At 37.3% G+C, this 15,655-nt stretch overlaps 1 long non-coding RNA gene across 1 annotated transcript; it reads right to left on the bottom strand.

Annotated features, from left to right (window-relative positions):
* Positions 1-10,549: 10,549 nt before the first annotated feature.
* Positions 10,550-15,031, bottom strand: LOC109611061. Its single transcript, XR_002193382.2, has 4 exons — positions 12,009-15,031; positions 11,246-11,439; positions 10,971-11,162; positions 10,550-10,681 (listed from the first exon to the last, which is right to left on the bottom strand). It is a non-coding gene; the product is annotated as an uncharacterized LOC109611061 (long non-coding RNA).
* Between the last annotated feature and the right edge of the window lie 624 nt (positions 15,032-15,655).

Raw genomic sequence — 15,655 nt, 5'->3', positions numbered from 1 at the left:
ACAAAAGTCAACTGGCGTTTCAAATTCCGCTGGTCTATGTTCTATATAACCGCTTTTATACCATGCATATTTAAATACATTTTGTTGAAGAAATAATCATAAGCCCCCCTCATTCATTCGGTGTCGCCACCCTTGACGCGAAGACCGCGCGCGACGGGTGAGGCGCCGCGCCATCAGACGGGCTACTTCGTGAATAATCAGTCTTCGTTATGCCGGCAATGAGCTGACAGCGAATGCGATCTCTTTTGTGTAGTATTAGCGTATTAGTTTGTTAGTCGCTCAGAAGGTGCATCTCACGGTTCGAAGTGTTCAGCTCGGTCCGTTAATCGTTCAGCTCATTCTTCCGCGAGTTGCCTGTATTTATAGAATCTGGTAGCCCGCGCGAAACTCACCCGGCACGTGCGTGCCACGTGCATCGCGAAGCCGGTTCGATCTCTCATCGGCGATCCACGGATACGGGCCGTATTAATATAATCTGCTCGCCCGTGAGATTTGCCACTGTAAATAGTGCACATAGTGACCGCTCAAATACATTGTGAATCTCAAGATCTGTGTGTGACTCATTTCTACCGCCCGTTCCATCCACCTGTTCCATATGCGCATTACCATCCTACGCGCTTCTCAAACATATTTCTAAATCTTGGTGATGAAAATTGAAAATGTGTTAATGATTGTAATTTTAAAATGGCATCTCGCGAATGAAGGTTGATTTCTAAATCTAGAAGTATGACAATATCCGAAAAATGTTTTATAAAATTTTTCCACAAGCGAAAACCATACACATCTAATGGTTGTATTCGACCCGTTGTCCCTGCTGGTATAATTAGAAGAAATGCATCTTCTGCAGATTCTGGTTTATTTCTTGCAATTATATTTGGACAATGTCCACTCCAAGAATCCAGTAACAAAACCGATTTAGAACCAACATTTGGAAAATAAACTTCTCTTAACCAAATCTCAAAATGATGTGATGGTAATTTTCCAGATTGAGAAGCCATAACATAAATATTGTTTTCTCTAAACATTACTTCTTGTACTCTCGGACCGAATGATCCAGTGCGTTCTTTTAAAACAATAAAAAGAGGCGATAATAATCTACCATCAACTGAAATTGTCGGTTGTATAGTATAACTATGTGTAGTTGCCGATATCGACTGTGCCGTGCACTTAACCTTTTTTGTACCTTGGCTTGCTAAAGAACGACCAGAGTGAAATTCTAATTGAAATCCGCTTTGATCTGAATTATAAACATTTTCAAGTCTATAGCGCGTAATATAATCTTTAACATTGTCAATAAACCTATTGCTTTCGGTTATCAGATTTTCTTTTGATTGCAAAGTCTTTTTTGTAACAAATTTTGTAATTTTTCGGGAAACAATATTATGTGCTAGCTTAAATCTTTTTACCCATCCAATTGATGCTGTAAATCCTGGTGCATTTATTTCCTGTTGCGCTTTCAGGGTCCATCGAGTAATATCAGTGTCGTGAATAATTACTTCTTTCTCAAAACCTTCTTTGAATTTCTCTAATGTATACGATGCAATTTCTTTCAGCTTCTGCAATCTAGTTTCACCTCTATTCACTTGTTCTTGCCATCTTCGTAATTGGCGTAAGGATGTAACTTTACGAAATCTATGTTTCACAGACTCGAGAGGTTTTGTCTTAATTGAATTAACAGGTTTCTAAAACTCAACAACATTTCTTTTATATTCAATTGGAATATCATCATTTACACATATCATTTCCTTTACATATGTTATTTCGTTTTCATTTTCTTCTTCCTCTGCTACTGGTTCTGTTTCAGGTATATCAAATGAATTTTCAAAATCAAGAGAATCTTCTTCTTCAATTTTGTATTTATCCTCGTACATTTTTTGCAGCATGTTTTCTATTTTCTCTTTTACTTCCATTTCCTCATTTGTAACAGGAGTTTGTGGCAAATTAAATGTAGCAGCAGTAAACAACAGTATTATGACGTTTCTCGGATTGAATTGCATTTTGCTTTAACAATTATACATAATAAATTACGTACATACATGCATACATGTTTAAAACATAATTAATAATCGTGCTTAAAGAATAGTAATACATTTTATTTTATTTACATTATAATACGGCATTTAAATAAATATTTTATTTTATTCTCATTTTAATAACAAGCATACATAGTATTGTGTACCTTTTTTAAAATCTTTGTTTTTCAAGGGAGGTCTGTTTCAATAAAGAAGTTGAATAACGTAATACATAAACGTCTGCGTATTTTCTACATATTTTCTACAAAAGATCCGAAGTACCAAGAAATATCTTTGCTATACTGTAAGAAAAACATGACTAATATAAATTTATATTATATTTGACAAAAAATAATAAAATTGTAAAATTGTAAAAAAAACATAAAGATTAGTAGACATTTTCAAAATATCAATACATACCTACTACTCGTAGCTATTAATAATTCACACTGATAATAGTACACGATAAGACAGTGTAACGTACTAGAGTGACGCTGGCAAAGTGACGGCATTTTATACTACTGCTCAAATGATATATATATATATATGTCTACATTATCTATTTCATATCACTTACAACGTTCTTGTATTGTTCTATTACAATTAAATTTTTCCACCTATTTCATCTTTTCCGTAGATTTTAAATTAAAGTTATAGAAATAGCTGCGATCTATGATGTCTTAAGATATTAATATCATTTCTACCTAAAGCAATAAGTAATAAATAAGTGCAACATGTAATGTATACATCTATCCGTCTATTGTTATTAATGAAGGAAGCATCTAAAATTAGTCTGTCTCGTCGCATAGTAATCTGTTACACGACGCATTCAACTTGACTTTTGACATATTAAAGTTCTCTTTTGTTCGTTACGAAATATGTTTTACCAGTTATGATGTAGTCATCTGTTATTAAGAGAAGATGCGGACAAAATGTGTTGCGTAAAGAAATCGGTCACATGGACGGGCACAAATAGCGTATATACGGAGGCGTTTGTAATTAATTCTCGAAAATGATTTCTCGGAACGCAACTTTATTATACATGGTTGAATTCGTAAAAACATGAGCTTTCTATTGGTGATACAAAAATTTCAAAATTCTGAAAAAAGTGATGAGTGGTGGGGGTATTTTGAAAAATAAAAAACTAAAAAATTTTTCTCTTATTCTCTTTTAAAGTACTCTCAAAGCCATTCATTTTTTATTGGAAAACAATTTTTCTATCTTTAATAGTTTCCAAGATATTCGCCTTGAAAGATAAACACCGACTTTTTCAAAGGGGTGTTTAACCCCCTAAAAGTGAGTTAGGGCACGTATAAAAAAATACGTGTCCCTTATTTTGAGCTAGAAAACAACATATTCAAAGCTCATCAAAATCGGAGGGGGACACTTCCGTACCTTTCCTTGTTAGAGCCTGTCACTACTGTGCAATGTACCGTGCCTGAGCGCGCGAATTTTAGACGATACGATTAGTCAACTTTAAACGCTTCTCATTTAAAAACTATTATAGTCTCAACATTTTGGTATTAGAAAATTCATCTCCAAATACTCTCAAGAATCTCTCATTAACGGCTGTCGCACTTGCTCTGGGACACCCTGTATATAATATAATATAAATCATTTTTACGAGTTTTATAATTTTATTCAATGAATGTGGTAGCGCTCGACGTTATGCAATGAAATTCGTGGTATTGGTGAAGTCAATCCCTTTCTCACTAACTAATATGACGTTGCACCACGTCGATGACGATGACGACGTTGCACCATATCAACGTCATCGTCGTCGTCGTCGTCGTCGTCGTTGTCGACGTGGTGCAACGTCATCGTCGTCGTCATCGACGTGGTGCAACGTCATCGTCGTCGTCGTCGTCGTTGACGTGGTGCAACGTCATCGTCGTAGTCGTCGATGATGTTGCTTGCAATTACTTGCAATTTATGTCTTTATCGTGAAATAAAACATTTCCTATGTATCACATTTTTAAATCATTTTAAATAATTTTTTAAATAATTTTTTAATAATTTTTTTATAGTATTTGCGATTTATATCTTTATCGTAAAATAAAACATTTCCCATGTATTATTAAAATCATTTTTAATTCAGAATAAATTAAATCATGCATGTGTGAACAGCAGCTTGAGGGACAAAATCGCTTTGCATGTGTATGTGCGAACATACGTACGTGAGTCTGAACCAGAATATGGAAATGGAGAAAAACGAAACGTCACAATTCTAACATACGATTATAATATCTCAGGATTGACTGCACCAATCTTATTCGAACTGATCGCGATCGAAAGCTCGCATTCACATTTTATTATACAAGTGCTGTTAGATTTTTGATTACGGCTTTAATTCCTGAGATATTTTAATCATAAGTTGATATGACCTGTCAAATGGCATGAATTCCAGATAAGCTACTTGGTAGCGCGCGACGTTTATGCAATGAAATTGGTAACACTTGATATTATACAGTGACTCTCATTGTTCGGAACCTTATTTTTGCTTATGTACTTGGCGTCGCGACGCTACCGCGTTGCTTGATTCAAAAATACGTAACGCGTCACGCCCTAGCAAAACGGACGCAAACATGGTGTCGTCCGACACTACACCAAACGTCAGTGCATGCGAATCGTTATCCATACTAATACGAAGTTCGACTACTCTCTTAACTATCACTTTCGAACGGTTCATTCTGTAGTTACGTTGCCATCTCTCGGCAGCTGACTGCCACGACATGCTGCACACCAGAGACTCCTTGATCAAATTTACTGGGCACTCTGAATCAATTCGTGCCACCGATCTTAACGTTTTCTCCGCCACATCCAATGCCACGGGTTGTTGGAACTCGTCTCGCGGCTGCAGGTGGGTGTCGATGAAGCAGACCTCAGTGTCCTCCTCTTCCGTACAGTCTTCTGGCACTCGTTCTTCGTTATTATCTCCTCCTTCTTAGCACTTACGCATCCGACCTGTCTGTTACGTACTCTTCTTTTTGTTTGAGGAGAAATATCCTCGCCTGGCTGCTTTCTCAACTGGCAGTCACGCGCATAGTGTCCGACCTGATTGCATTCGTAACATTTGACTGCACCTCTCGACACCGTCCTTTTCGCGTTCGAGAATTCCTTGTTAGACGGTGATCCTACCGTGCGGGTAGAGGGATCGGTTTGTGGTTTTGCCTTCAGAAACTTTGCTGTCTCTGTATCTCGCCTAGGTGGATGCAGTGTAATTTTCTTGAATCCTTTCAGTAGATCAGATACGGACGAGAAGCACTGCATTTGATGTGTATGAAGTTAGCATATCACTTGTCAGCATATAAAAAAAGTGAAGTTCTTTTTGCATACAAACGAGTTCTATAGTTCCTGATAAATTTTAACAATAGTTCTGCTCATTTAATATAAATAACGGAAATTGAAAAATGATATGCTACCTTCCCGAGAAGTTAGCATATTATATCATTTTTTAAAATTTATTCCATTGAATTTTATAGTTTTCGATGAGTTCTATAGTTCTATACCATAGTTCTGACCGTAGACTACCTCTAAATAATTATTTTATTTGAAAAACATGTATTTTTGAATATAGAAATGATATACTGGCCCTATTTCAAGAGTTCTATTTATTATAAAATAGTTCTCGTATAGTTCTGGGCACGTACATTGTCTTTCCAAAGAGTTCTGACGAAAAAAATAATTAGAAAATTTTTTTAAAAATTATTTTACTCGAAAAACATGTATTTTTTAATATAGAGGTGATATGCTGGCCATATTTCGAGAGTTCTACTTATTATAAATTAGTTCTCGTTTAGTTCTGGACTCGTACATTGTCTTTCTAAAGAGTTCTGGCGAAAAAAATGATTAGAGAATTTTTAAAAAATTATTTTACTCGAAAAACATGTATTTTTTAATATAGAGGTGATATGCTGGCCATATTTCGAGAGTTCTACTTATTATAAATTAGTTCTCGTAAAGTTCTGGACACGTACATTTTCTTTCCAAAGAGTTCTGACGAAAAAAATAATTAGAAACTTTTTTAAAGGATTAGTTTATACAAAAAACATGTAATTTTTAACATAGAGGTGATATCCTGGCTGGATTTCGAGAGTTCAACTTATTATAAAATAGTTCTCGTATAGTTCTAGGCACGTACATTGTCTTTCCAAAGAGTTGTGACGAAAATAATAATTAGAAAATGTTTTAAAGGATTAGTTTATCCGAAAAACATGTAATTTTTAACATAGAGGTAATATGCTTGCTGGCTGTCTTTCGAGAATTCAACTTATTATAAAATAGTTCTCGTATAGTTCTAGGCACGTTTCTAGCACTATTGTAGTACTCGCATCACTATTTTTTAGATTGCTCATAGTTATTTCATTTATTATTCTAGTCACCTTATTCTGAGCGTGTGCACATGCGATTTTATCTACAAAGTTTATATTTTTAAACCTTGGGTCTAATATAGTTGCTATAGCGAGTAAAGATACTTGCTCAATATTCGAAAATCGTTTAGAAAACTCTTCTAATAACATTTTCTTCATATGTCCACCACTATCCGTAGTAGGTTCACATTCTTCTAATTTACATTTTAGAGTATTTACTATAGGGATAACTTTACTTGCTGTAACATACGATTCCCCACAAACAAGTTTTGTAGCTTCTTCAAAAGGTTGTAACAAACTTATAAATTCTTTCGCTGTTTGCAGCTCGGAAGCTATTAGCATTGCAGGTGCTGTAGGGCATTTCAAAAGTATTAAACTAATCTTATCGGATAATTCTATGAACCTATACAACATGTTGTAGGTGGAATTCCAACGTGTCTCGACGCTTTGAATCAATTTCAAATCTGTGTGTGCTCGCAACTGATCCGCTGCAGATACGCTATGTTTAAAATATGCGACAATACTTTTTACCTTCTTGCACAAATCATTAACGATTTTACCTTTTTCTATTATTTTAGACGGCACTAACAAGGAAGGTATCCCAGGTGTCCCTCTCCGATTTTAATGAAACTTGGTGGGTTTGTAGAGGGGGTCAAAATATTCGATCCGTGTTTTTTTTATTGGCAACGAAACATGTTTGTAACGTGCTTCGAGTGAGCGGACAGCTCGCGAGTTACCCAGAGTCGGTGAAACCGTGGCGACAGGGGGGTTTTAATGAATTGATAGCCGGTTTAGAAAAGGAAATCAATATATTCTGTTATTTAGTGGTTACACTGCAAAACATGTCCACTTTAAATATAACGGAAAAAAAGGAATTTTTTTCTGCTTAACTTTAAGTGTGAAATTAAAACGGAATCATATATATATATATATATATATATATATATATATATAAAATATATTGCGAGTTGCCATAGTTACGTTATTTTCGTCCGCTTTAAATATGTATGACCGAAATCGTAACCGATGATCACATCCTTTATAATATCCGTTATAATGCTAGATTATTACCAGTCCTATTTATATAAAGGATTTTATATTATATATATATAATTTATATAGGACTGGTAATAATCTAGCATTATAACGGATATTATAAAGGATGTGATCATCGGTTACGATTTCGGTCATACATATTTAAAGCGGACGAAAATAACGTAACTATGGCAACTCGCAATATGGCAGCAGCGTGACTTTCTTCTGATCATCTTTATAGTTGTAGAGTTACCTTGGTATAAAGTGTTAGACATATATTTTTGTCTAATCGTCGTAATCCAAGCAATATGGGAATCGATCGACGTGGTAATCCTCGAGACAAATGTACCGTATGTGATTGTGACGAATTTGAATTGCCATCGGATGATCAGACAAATATATATTATATATATATATATATATATATATATATATGATTCCGCTTTAATTTCACACTTAAAGTAAAAGCGGAAAAAATTCCTTTTTTTCCGTTATATTTAAAGTGGACATGTTTTGCAGTGTACACATGTACGCGGAGGCTTATAACTAGGCGGTGGAGTCGCGGGGACTCGGAAGACGCGGTTAATCTTAAACTAAGTCGCGGAATCGGAGTCGGAGTCGCGGAATCGCAGTTGCGGAATTGCAGTGGCGGAATCGGAGTCGCGGAATCGCAGTCGCGGAATTGGAGTCGCGATTAGGCGGTCGGGTTGCTGCTCAACATGCAGGCTTAGGCGGAGTGCTGCTCAGCATGCAGGCTCGGACGGAGCGCTGCTCAACACGCAGACTTAGGCGTTGCTGCTCAGCATGCAGAGTTAGGCGGGTTGGCTGTGCAACGTGCAGGCTTAGGCGGATTGACTGCTCAACGTGCAGACTTAGGAAGGCCAGAGTTGGAGAGCTCTGGCCGAGGAATGATGTCGGTGGTCTCGCGGCTCGCGCTTATATACCCCCGGACCCGTGGTCCGGGGGTCGCGGTGCTCTGTGGGACAGTGGCGCTTGGTGGGGCCTCGCGTATGGCGGTTTGCGGGCCCGCAGGCGTCGCGAGCGTTAGCCGCCGTGTACGACGGCCGTGGCGTAGCGATAGCTGCATCACATGTTTAAGGGGTCTCAAAGTCCGCGAGACCGAGCTCGTAGCGACCGTCGCTTAGATTGATGGGCGGGAAGTAGCTCACCGTGAGAACGCTGCTTCTACCGGTCAGTGACATGGCGAACCGCTACCACTCGACGTTCCGGAGAAAACGCAGGCACAACTACCCGCAGATCTGCTCGTCGTACGTCTGATAGCGGTGACGATTGTACGCGATCGACACGTCGCCACCCAGATAGCGCTCGAGCGCCCGCGGCGGTCGCAGCAAGGGGTGAAATCAACCCTCGAAAATCGATGAAATTTTCGTTTTTCGGCTATAACTTCTGAACGAAGCATGATAGCGCAATTTTATAAATATGCAAAATGTACAGAATTGCGAAAGCTACCTACCGACATGAAACTTAATTTTTTTGCATAAAAAAATACGAATTCTAGAACTCAACTTTTTTATTTTTCCACTAATAAACATGAAATTTGTTCTAGTGGAGAGGTTTTATTTATAAGAAAACGTGTAATAATGCATTTTTGTTCCTACATGTTAGAAAAAATCGAAAATATATTTTAACTATGCATGAGTAGCGAACTTGCAAGCTGCAGTGGCGCCGCACGCCGACCATGTTGCGCGTATTATCATTAGCGAATACGAATTCGCTGTGTGCATTAGTTGCATGATGGTCAAGCTATTAAACGGTGAAATATTCGAAAAGGCGAAAAAAATTAAACCAAGATATAGAGTAATTGAAATTCAATACGCAATAACGTATTAGAAAAAAGAGTTTGCGAAGTCTACAGAGTTTTAAGTTTTTACGGACTAAACGAAAAACATATTAACAGGAAATCTTTTCTTCGCCAGGGAGTTCTAAATTTCAGATGCATATTTTAATCGCGACATTGGCAATATCTGATGGTCGGATATAAAAAAAATAAAAAAAATATATTCGACCATCAGATATTGCCAGTGTCGCGATTAAAATATGCATCTGAAAAACATATTATTATGCCATAGTGAATTCCGCCGTGATGAATGTCTTTATTGGCCACCTATAGCTTTATTGCGTATTGAATTTCAATTACTCTATATCGTGTTTTAATTTTTTTCGCCTTTTCGAATATTCTACCGTTTAATAACTTGACCATCATGCAACTAATGCACACAGCGAATTCGTATTCGCTAATGATAATACGCGCAACATGGTCGGCGTACGGCGCCACTGCAGCTTGCAAGTTTGCTACTCATGCATAGTTAAAATATATTTTCGATTTTTTCTAACATGTAGGAACAAAAATGCATTATTACACGTTTTCTTATAACTAAAACCTCTCCAATAGAAAAAATTTCATGTTTATTAGTGGAAAAATAAAAATGTTGAGTTCTAGAACTCGTATTTTTTATGCAAGAAAATTAAGTTTTATGTCGGTAGATAGCTTTCGAAATTCTGTACATTTTGTATATTTACAAAATTGCGCTATCATGCTTCGTTCAGAAGTTATAGCCGAAAAACGAAAATTTCATCGATTTTCGAGGGTTGATTTCACCCCTTAAACATGTTTCGTTGCCAATAAAAAAAACACGGATCGAATATTTTGACCCCCTCTACAAACCCACCAAGTTTCATTAAAATCGGAGAGGGACACCTGGGATACCTTCCTTGTAAGTTAAGTGTATGAGCAAAGCACGGTAAATGCTTTTCATATCCAAAAGCATCTATTATTGCTTTTTTAATATTTAGTGCATTATCTGACATCACAGCGACAATACTTTCATGTTTAATCTTCCACTCACAAGTTATTTTTAATAACCATTCTTCTAAATTTGCAGAAATATGTTTATCATTTAGCTCGGTCACGCCAATTGTTAAAGACTTGTGAGCGTTTTCTAGTAAACAATGAGCAATCAAGCTTATGTAGCTCTTTGTGTTTAATACATCTGTCCAAATGTCAGTCGTTAATGACATGTGCGAGATAGTTGCAAGCTTGTTCTTCATCATCTTCTGACAAACTATTATATTTTTCTTCCATTAACTGCATTATTTTTTTTCGACTCGAAATTTTATATAGAGGAACAAGCGTTTTCATAAATACTTGAAATCCTTCTTTCTCCACTGTTCGGTAAGGTAATGCATCTTTCGCAAGCATGAATAATAATTTATTCGTAATATCTGCTGCTCTTGAGCCTCCATCTAAAACAAATTACATTAGCAGGTTACAGTAACATTCAAACAAGTTATATAAATTATTTAATCATCATTTAATATATCATTATCATCAATAAATAAACTAGATTCTTCAAATTAGTTAAACAAGAAAGCCTAACAATCTAATTTATCTGTATTCTATAAGTACCTTCGTTTATTTGAACCATTCATTGTTTCTATTTTAAAAATTCTCAATTAATATTGATTAAAATATATGAGTCATATCAAAAAGCTAAAGACACTAATAGAATAACTGAAAATTTAGTATTCTTACCTTGTAAAGACTTTTGCCTTGCGATAGACACATCCAGTCTTTGTTGCTTTACTTTATTAGAGGTCTTAAGCTTTTTAGGTTGAAACTGAATTGACGTTGTAGATGATGTTGACATTTGAGATATTATTGAAAATGAGCAGGAGGGTGTTGGTGACACAGGTATAGAAATGTTTTCTTCAACGCTTATGCAATCTTCATCAGATTGATGTAAGTACAAAATGTGTTATTATAATCTAATTATATAGAAAAAATTATTAAAATAGATTACAACTTACCGGTTGTTTTCTTTTGTAAGATTTTGATTTTGTAACATTAGGCATCGTTATCTTTAAGTCACTATGAGAATGCTTTAAATGAGAGTGAAGGTTAGTTGTATTACCTCCAGCCTTCACATTCTGTAGACAAATTTTACATTCAGCTCCTTCAGTAGTTTTTATAAAATGTTTCCAAACTATGCTTTTTGGTGGCACTATACGAACAAAGATTTTAGAAACATTTTAGTGATATAGAATGATTAATTTAAAATTTGGAAGAAATTGTAGAAAAGGATTAATTTTAATTGGTTAAAAATATGATAAATGCAAACATATATATGCAAAATGCGTACTGTTGGATTCGAATGCGAATTACATTGAGTTTGAGGAGCAAGCTAGCACACTTAACACTTCTCATATCAGATTATATGGGCCATCAATCAATATCTCAATTAATTTTCATTCATTCATGCTGAAAAATCATACAAGCAAATATGCAAATATATAAATATACAAGCATATAATTTATTAGAGGGTATTAGAGGGTACAACAGGGTAGAGAAACAACACGAGTTACACACAAAAATAGAAGAAAATTGCTAAATGAATCCTTATTAGATGACGAGTATCAAAATTTCTGCCACCATTACAAAGAAAGAGTTAGCAGTTAAAACATAAAAATGAACTTTTCATGAAAAAATGTGTGGTTGAAACATAGTATAAACTATATACATTACTTGGCATGCTGCATATCAAATAATATTCTTTCATAATAAAATCTTACCAGGAGTTTGTTCTTGATTTTCATTCATATATGTTCTTCTTTCTGTTATGGCTCAGGGAACGAATTCGCCCATACGCCAGTAGGCTGATGTATGAGATGCTGGGTCACAAATCGTTTCCACTCGTATGCCAACAACCGGCTTTGTAATGCGCACAATTCTCCCTTTAAGGCTGAGATTTCATGTGTCGTACGACAAGCTTAGTCGAACGTATTATAATTGGCTATCAGATAGAGAAGTTTTAGGGTCCCCAAAAATTCTCTATTTGATAGCCAATTAATACGTCCATTTCAAATTCGCGTCCATATTTAATATCGAACTTCGATATTGGCACTAAAATATCGATACCTCGATATATCGACAGTTGAAATAGCGATAAAAAATAACGAAATATTGACTGCGAAATGTCGATATTCGAAATATCGATATGATATCGCCCATCCCTACTTTCCCCTTCAACTTAGAACCCAATAAGATTCTAGTGGCGTTGTCATCCAGTCCGTATGTGTTTCGCAACAGCATCAGTTGAGCTTTCCATCTTACAAAATCAGCTGCCGAACCGTTATATTCGCTCAACAACTCACCAATGCTTTTAATGCTAATACGCGAAACGGTGGCTCTTAACATGGTGTTTTCTCTTCTGAGCAGCTCGAGCTCTCTTTCCATTAGCTCTCGCTCACGCCGCATCAGCTCGACTTCTAGTTGCTCTAACCTTAATCTACCTTCCTCTCTCCGTGCATTTTCCTCAGCCTACCGCTGGTTCGCCTTCCTCTGGGTTCATCCTGAGCCTGGCCGCCTCGTCGACCCAGCTATCCGTAGGATTGCTCTCGTGTATCCTCAAAATTAGTTCGGTCTTTTACCGGCAATCCTCTCTGCCTTCAGCTATTTTTGATTTGCTCGTTAAGTCATTCGGGTCCATTGTGATCAGTAGTTATCGTATTCCACTCTGACTTACTTGTCCGCTGGCTTTTCCTAACCTATACGGCTCTCGTTGCAACTACTTAACTTCACGTCACAGCACGAAGCGTCGCGACTTGATCCTCTTCCGTCGCAGCACAAAGCGTCACGACTTGATCTTCTTTCGTCGCAGCACGAAGCGTCACGACTTGATTTTCTTCCGTCGCAGCACGAAGCGTCACGACTTGATTTTCTTCCGTCGCAGCACGAAGCGTCACGACTCGATTTTCTTCCGTCGCAGCACGAAGCGTCACGACCCGACTTTCTTCCGTCACAACACGAAGCGTCTCGACTCGACTTCCTTCTTGTCGCAGCACGAAGCGTTACGACTCAATTTTCCGGTGATTACCGCAGCACACAGCGTCACGGCTCTCCACACTGGCCACCGTATCCCACTTCTGAATATTGTAAGCCTATTTATTCTTAAGATTTTAGCAGGAATGAAATGAGGCACGTATTCTTCTTTTCCGCCATATTTTATTCTAACCTTCTCGTCGTCAGGGGCGCTCTAATCATACCTCGCTAAATCTCGATCGACATCGACCAGTGCCGCAGAACGGCTTACAATTTGTTGGCGTGCAGTTAAAATATATAAAAAATATGTCCAACCATCAGATATTGCCAGTATCGCGATTAAAATATGCATCTAAAATTTAGAACTCCCTGGCGAAGAAAAGATTTCTATACTTGTTATTAAAATTGATCTTGTTTGACTATAAGGCTTTAACAAATTATATGCCAAAGAAAACGCGTCATCGCCTACAAAAACAAATGGTGCACTATTTGGCACTTCTTCAAAGGGAATATGCAGGTTATGTGTTCGTATTAAGTAAATGGCCAAATTTTGAATTGTTCAAGATTTCCCCGTCAGATACCCGATCATTCATTCCGACATCTACCATTATAAATTCGTAATTCGAGTTAACTACAGCCAATATTACAATACTGCAAAAGTTCTTGTAATTATAGAATAGTGATCCTGAGTTAGGTGGAGTCTTGACTCGGATATGTTTCCCATCCAAAGTACCGAGAAAACGTGGGAAATCCCAATGGTGTTCAAACCTTTTTGCAATTTTTTCCATTTTTCTGGTATATCAGGAATCTATAATACACACAGAAAATGTTATTAAAATATTTTAATATAAAATATTTTCGTTTACAGAGATCACAGATAGACAAAGAAAATATGAGCCAAAGTGAAAAAGAAAATGTAAACCCAATAGAGAAGAAAGGAAATCCGCCAACCAAAAAGAAAAAGAAAACTTTACAAAAATGTTGTATGTGCCGGGTTATCACAGTCCTTGTGTCAGACTATCACAGTCCGGAATGCGAGAATTATTAAATCCAATGCCTTGTTTTACACGAAACTCTTTATTCGAGGCACAAGCATACAGGGCGTGACTTACAATGTGCTTTCTTCCTGCGAACTAACAAAGAACATGCGCAATGACTTCGCGCGCAGCTTGATATATATATTCTAATAGTAACGGCAACTTAAATTCGAGCTCCTGTGGCAAATAAAAGTAAACCTAAAACAAACTGAATTCTTATAAACTAAATAATTGTTATAACGTAATATAAGCGGCAAACATATCCCGCCCGCCTTGAAAGACTCTCTTTCAATTCGAACTGGCTAACCTCTATGCATTAATTTTCGCTGAATCAATACTGTTATCTATAGGTAATGAACAAACATCTCTTGCTGATCGCTTGAATTCTCCGTTAGCAGTCTGAACTTTAACAACTCATACGATACCATTCTCGCCTGAATGGACGTTTACAATTCTCCCAATTGCCCATTGTAAAGGAGGCAAATTATTTTCTTTTAAAAGTACTAACGTTCCTGGCTTTAAATTCTCCTCTCTGCTCATCCACTTATGTCGGCGTTGTAGCTCCAACAAGGTATTCTTTCTGTCAGCGTCGCCAAAAATCTTGGCGAACCTTTTGTAAATGCTGCCATAACTTCAATCGATTATCTGGAACCTCGATATCAAGCGACGCGGTAGCGTCGCGACGCCAAGTACATAAAAAACAAAGTTCCGAGCGAAGAGAGCCACTGCATAGACGTCGCGCGCTACCAAGTAGCTTATCCAGAATTTCACGTCACCCAAACTTTCGATTAAAATATCTCAGGAACTAAAGCCTTATTTAAAAATCTAACGGCACTTTAATAACATAATATGGATGCAAGCTTTCAATCGTGACCACTCCGAATAAGATTGGTGCGGTCGATCCTGAGATATTGTAATTGTATGCTAGAATTGTGACGTTTCGTTTTTCTTCTCCAGTCCAGATTCTTGTTCAAACTCACGTACGTACGCTCGCACGCACACAAGCAAAGCGGGTTTGTCCGTCAAGGTGCGTTCACATAGGCGCGTTAGATTATGAAGAATTCACACTGCATCTGATGTACGATATCCAATCCAATAAGAAAATTCGATGACGACGACGACGTTGCACCACGTTGACGGCAAAGTTGCACCACGTCGACGACGACGTTGCACCACGTCCACGACGGTGTTGCACTACGTCGACGATGACGTTGCACCACGTCGACGACCGCGTTGCACCACGTCGACGATGACGTTGCACCACGTCGACGACAACGTTGCACCACGTCGACGACGGCGTTGCACGACAATATCCAATCCAATAAGTTCATTCAAGCGACGCGGTAGCGAACAAAACAAAA

The sequence above is a fragment of the Ooceraea biroi genome, chromosome 8 (genome assembly GCF_003672135.1).
Source record: "Ooceraea biroi isolate clonal line C1 chromosome 8, Obir_v5.4, whole genome shotgun sequence".
Taxonomy (NCBI): Eukaryota; Metazoa; Arthropoda; class Insecta; order Hymenoptera; family Formicidae; genus Ooceraea; species Ooceraea biroi.
The sequence above is the reverse complement of the archived record's forward strand: the minus strand, read 5'-3'. Positions and strand labels throughout refer to the sequence as shown.